Source organism: Mauremys mutica, chromosome 6 (assembly GCF_020497125.1).
Source record: "Mauremys mutica isolate MM-2020 ecotype Southern chromosome 6, ASM2049712v1, whole genome shotgun sequence".
In the NCBI taxonomy this organism is placed as follows: domain Eukaryota; kingdom Metazoa; phylum Chordata; order Testudines; family Geoemydidae; genus Mauremys; species Mauremys mutica.
In genome coordinates this window covers 93,541,446-93,547,445 of record NC_059077.1, presented here as the reverse complement: position 1 = coordinate 93,547,445, position 6,000 = coordinate 93,541,446, and the positions used below count along the sequence as shown (strand labels likewise).

Genomic DNA, 6,000 nt, shown 5'->3' with positions numbered 1-6,000 from the left:
GCAGCTCCCTGGAAGTGGCCGGCATATCTGGCTCCTAGGCTCACAGGTGGCTGTGGGGGCTCCACGTGCTGCCACGCCCTGAGAGCCGGCTCCGCAGCTCCCATTGGCCAGGAACCGTGCCAATGGGAGCTGCGGGGGTGGTGCCTGCAGTCATGGACATCACGCAGAGCCTCCCTGGCCACTCCTCCTGCACCCCAAACTCCTCATCCCCAGCCTCACCCCAGAGTCCACACCACCAGCCAGAGCTCTCCCTCCCTCCCACACCCCAACCCCCTGCCCTAGTCCAGAGCCCCCTTCTGCACCCTGAACACCACATTTTTGGCCTACCCCCAGCTGGAGCCCTCCCCCACACACACACCCAAACCCTGTCCTAGCCTTGTGAAAGTGAGTGAGGGTGGGAGAGAATGAGCAATAGAGGGAGGTGGGATGGAGTGAGTGGGGGGCAGGTAAGGGTGTTCGGTTTGGGGAATTAGAAAACTGGCAACCTGGGTCCTCTACATTATGTAAAGGAGGGCAGCTTCTAGGCAAGACGCATGGTTGATTTTAAACAACACCTTTACAATTCTGTCAAAACAAAAAGGAGGAGAGAAATCTGGCAAAGTGAAGAAAAACTAAAGATTTTTTATATATTGAGCATCCATTCCTACCCCCAAGCAATTGTACCCTAGGAGAAACAACTCATCAATTCTATATGGGACACATACGTAATGTGCAAGCAAACTGGGAGCCTTTGCCTGGTTTTGTCCATTGGAGGCTTTTTCCAATTCTCATGTATTTGCCCATGGTGCTAATGGTTTAGTACTAGCAACAGAAATATAGTTCTTATGAAGTGACAGTATTGGAGCCCCCTTGAACACAACTGGTTCAGAACATCTCTGGGCAGCTTGCAAATATCTTTCAGTTTGCATTCGTATATTTCCAGTCTGAGATTTCTTTTAATAATAAAAAAGACTTTTAAAAGAATAAGAAGAAAGTTGGATGTTTCCTAAAGCAACATTCAAAGCAATTAAATGAAACCTTTTTAACAGCATGATCTTTTTCATTTTCACTATCACCTCTTTAGCCTTAAGTAAAAACTAAAAGAGACCTTTGAAAAATGATGATTTTTTATATTTAATATGTGATCTTTTCATGTTTCTGCTGTTGTATGCTTTTGAGCTGTCTAACAACTATGGATATGTAGCCGGCAGAAGGGCAAACTTGTCTCATATCCTGTGAAGAGGTGACTACCTGAAGTGTGGGTATGAAAGAAAGAATAAGAATTCTCTGAAAGGTTTTACTACAGAGAATATGGGGCCGAGACCTTCATCTAACCCTGGATGCACATTATTCTTAATAATGCATACCCATACAGTTTTTGCAGACTTTAAGTAGTGAGCTTACTAAAATTGACAATATTTTACAGAAACAGAAAAAGTCATGTTTCCTGTATCTTTCACAGTTCTTTAATTTGCGACATATCACTTTTATCTCTTCTTGCTTTAACACCAGATTTGGTTTAATTAAATTTATGTCAAATGAACACATGAAACGAAAGGAAAATCAGAAAGCCTGCAGTTGCCCATTAGTGAGTCAGTGACTGCACAGGGAAAGGCTTTTGAAGCCTGGCTTACTGCCAGAACAAGCTTGCAATGATGCTCAGAGACACCCAGGATGCTTTGAAGGAAAGGAGTTAGCTGACCTGAACCTGCTCAATGGAATCGGTCCAAATCCTCATGGGCTGGATGTAAAATCTATAATAAGTCTTCTGTCTTCAACCATTTACCTGTCAAGTGACAACAGTAGGGGTTGTGAAACTACAATAACTATACATAATTAATTAGAATAGATCTATTCTGCTTTATTTTACTTTAACAATACAAACAGTCCAAACATTTCTTAACCATTTGGAAACATATATATATAATATTGAGCACGTAAATCATGCTGTACATTCATGGATCTCAAAGTGCTTCACAAAGGATTGTATTACCCCATTTTACAGATGCTGAAGGAGCTGTATAGAAGATAAATGACCTGCCCAAGGTCAGATAGGGTTTAATCTTGCAACATGCTGAGCACTGTGGCCCCAATCCAGCAATGCATTTCAGCACATGCTTAACTTGAAGCATGTAACTCTGGGATTTCTCATATGCTTAACATGCTTTCCAGAATTGGGACTAACATATTCAGCGCCTTGCAGAATGGAGCCCATTGTGGTCAGTGGCTCAGACAGAAACAGTATCTGGATCTCTTGACTAATAGATCTAAACCCTAACCACTGGACTATCATACCTGATAATCACACAGATAGATTAGATTAGTGTAGACAATGTATTGTCTATTTAAATGTAATCATCTTCATGCTGGACAGCTTGCAGATATAGATCATACATGATTTATACAATTTACTTCTAATTTGACACTGTGATTTGTGGGAGTTTTGTAGGTATCTCATACTGAAATCAGGATTTCCCACCACAATTGTTTTGTTATTATCAGGCTAAAATGTCAAGTACCATGTTTGCATCCTGTTTAGCAGCTCTATCACACGATCCATATACTTTCCTACAGTAACAAATTAAATTAAGTCCTGGGACTTCAATATTTCAAAATAGCAAAATTTTGACACTTTATTTCAGACTAAACATAGGACATTTTAATCTGAATTTGTAGTAAAAAGAAACAATTACCTAGCTATTGTGTAGAATAAATTCAACCTAATCTTATGTCCATATTTTAAATTTTTTCTGTACCAATTTTTAATGTAAGGTCACTTTTTAATAGCTCTTTGTTCTGAGAGCTGCAGAAAAAATACTTTGTTGATAGTAAGGATGCACATAAACTATATAGTCACTGGGTAAATATTCTTCATCACAATGCCCCAGCTTCCGGAATTATGCTAGAATTCTGGAATTATGCTACAGTGGGGTCAAAGTGACAAAGGTATTCTCTGTATTGGATTTTGTTGTATTGCAGGAGTATCTAGAGGTTTCTGCTAAGGCAGACCCCCCTTAATCTAGGTGCTATCTATAAATATATTAAGAGACAGTCCCTGCTCCATAGAATGTACTGTCTAACCAAATAAGACAAAGGATGGATGGGAGATAGAGCTAAAGTGACTTGTCACACAGCAGGTCAGAGTCAGAAACAGAATCAAAGTATCCTGACTCCTACTTTAGAGTCTTATCCATTGGCCATGTGGCTTCTCTAGACTTGTGCTCTCAGAGAGAACCAGGCAAAAACATGAGTAGCCAAGTTAAGATCCAGAATAATTTCTGCATCTGATTTTCCCTACAGTCTGTGAGGTATACAGGTCACCTCAATACAGAGATAGATTTGAGTTAAAGAATCTGAATCTGGATCTGTATGGGAATGCAGATCTGGAGTTGTCCCCAGTTTGGGGACATCTGTAGTCAGGACCACGTGGAACTTGGCAGTATCAGTTTGCAAAGTATAAAGTGATCCCCAAGGGGGCGGGGGCTGTTCTTTCCCCTTGATTTGCACCCATGTGTTACTTTGAGTTCTTAATTCAAAATAATTAAAAACCTCAAAGAGAGACTAAGCCCAAGTCACGCCATAAAACCATAGACTCCTCTGCAGAACTTGACAAGAGTCAGCTGAGCCACTTTCCAGGTAAATGAATCTTAACAAAATGCTTTGTTAGGGAAGTTTCAACCATCTCTGCTATTGCTATAGCCTGTCCCCCATTAGAATTCAAGAGACAAGGAGAATCTGTTGAAAAAGCTTAATTAATTTTGATTAGGGTGCCATAACTAAAGAGAACTCCCTTGATTTAATGAGAAAAAGTACTAATGTTATGAAAAATGTTGATTTTTGTTTTGTTTGCCTGATAGCCTACACTCTAAGTGGTCTCAGTTTTGCTTAGCTTGTCATTTGCCCCCATCAAGCCCCTGAGGTACAATATGTGTTCTCTCATAATAACACATGCCTTGTTATTTCTTACTGCTTAATTTCAGGTGAAAAAAAATCAATATAATTTATTTTATTATTTTCCATTAACCCCTAAACATTCGAGACCTAGTATGCCAATTTTCAGCATTACAAAGCTGAAAACAGTCTCATTTCACAACTGTAACAGTGGTGTTTCAGTATTTCTCCTTTGTATGCTCCTTTTTGCTAAATAAGATCTTGTCTGCACAGAATGGCATGTTCAGTTTTGTTCTCAGTAAAGTCACATTACTAGAGAAGAATACAATTATGCTTAGAGCTATGCTTCTGAGCTTATGATCTGGCTGATGGCAAAAGCTGTAATATCATGAAGTCCCATGAAATGCATGCAGCAACTCCCTGTCACTTGCCCATAGCCAACTTTTGGAATTCTTTGTCACTTCTAGGAGATCAAATAATATTTGAAAAATAGTTACAGTATTTTCCAATTCCCTGGATTAATAGCACAAGCTGCATACAGGAAAATAGAAAGACAGATTTAATTTTCAGCTGCCTTAAGCCTGTTGTTGCTTGGAAAAATTGGGTTTTGTTTTCTTAATGAGAGAACTGCTTCTTAAGACGCATGAATATTTTTTTCCTACTCAAAAAATTTCACAGTAGGCTACAAAAATACTCAATTTAAAAACAGAATGTATTGCTACAACTAAAAAATATCCCAGAGTGAAACCTGGGCTCTTTTTATTTAGTAACTACTGGAAATCAGCAATAGGATATCAAAATGTAGTTTGTCCATGTAAAGTTCAAAATTGCTACTTTTTTGTATTCAGCTTTATTGTTTTATGAAACCAGGCTAGAACTAAATTAAGTCCCAAGCTGAGGACAAGACATGGGACAGCACTGTCATAAAGTGACCCAGAGCAGGAGACGACAAGAGAAAGAAATGGAAACTGGGTCTGGAAGTGGCATGAAGAATCTGTTACATTGGATAGTTGTGCTTGTTCTCCCACTAAGCCATCAGACCAAATAAGAGAGCAAAATACTCTTGTCCCATCAGGTCTGCAGATCCTAGGAATCTTCTCAGACAGGCCCAGAGTGAGGTTTCATTTTGAAGCCTTTTGCATGGGAGGGTTCTATTGCTCTCTCACTCACTGAGGTGTGCAAGTAAAAATTCTGATATTCCAACCCCCCCCCCCCTTTTTTTTTGGTCAAATTACAGAATGGGTTACAGTTTTTCAAAATGTGAAGAACATTTGTTGAAATTTTACATTTTGACCAAAACAAGTTTTTTTCCCCCCTCCACAAACACATTGCATTTTGTCCCCATTTTTAATCAGCTTTATAGATTGAAAGATAGCACTAAACCTGTGAATCTTTGCAGATTTTCTTACTACTAATGAAATTCTCTTCAAGTCATTTCCTCATCCAAATGGAGGTCTCTGAATGGCAAGGTTTCTTAAAAAATAAAAATAAAAAATTCATTGTGAAAGAATCACCATTTCCAGTCAGCTGATACATTACATTTCATTACTCCATCTCCAGAGCAGGTATGATTTTTCCACACATGGCCAGTAATAGAATTCACGGAAACCCTTCTTCTTTTTGTTAAAATAGTCAAATAATGAGTGGGACAAAGTTAGGGAAAGGAAATGGAAAATAAGAAATTCTCAGTGGAAAAAATGTTCGTAATTTGAACCTTGTATTTAGGTAATGGTTACACCTGTACACTGAGAGCATATTTTAGCCCAAAATTTACCTCTCAAACTCACATACGCTCTATCTCACCCACTCACATACACATCCACCCATCCCAGGTTGAAAGAAGCAGATGGAAAAGTACCTGTCCTAACTCCAAATTAGACATTTTGAGTCCAATTTACTTCTTGAGTAATGTCATTGGAGTCAAATTCATCCCTGGTATAGTTCCATAGACTTCAAAGACAATTAGATTTTTGCAAGCATACAAATCTTAGATTTATTCATGACATCACTGGGGTTTTACTTTAGCCGCCTACAATTCCTTGTGTTCCCCATCCTAATTTATATTTTAACAAAATGAGGCAACAAGATTGATAATTAGGCACAGAGCATTTTGAAGTGGGATTAGCCATT

The 6,000-nt window shown here is 38.9% G+C and overlaps 1 long non-coding RNA gene across 1 annotated transcript in view; it reads left to right on the top strand.

Moving 5' to 3' along the window:
- The first annotated feature begins 2,933 nt into the window (after window positions 1-2,933).
- LOC123373089 overlaps window positions 2,934-6,000 on the top strand; it is a 59,272-nt gene continuing 56,205 nt past the window's right edge. The window contains exon 1 of the long non-coding RNA XR_006580558.1: window positions 2,934-3,615. This is a non-coding gene — a long non-coding RNA (uncharacterized LOC123373089). The remainder of the gene's footprint in view (window positions 3,616-6,000) is intronic.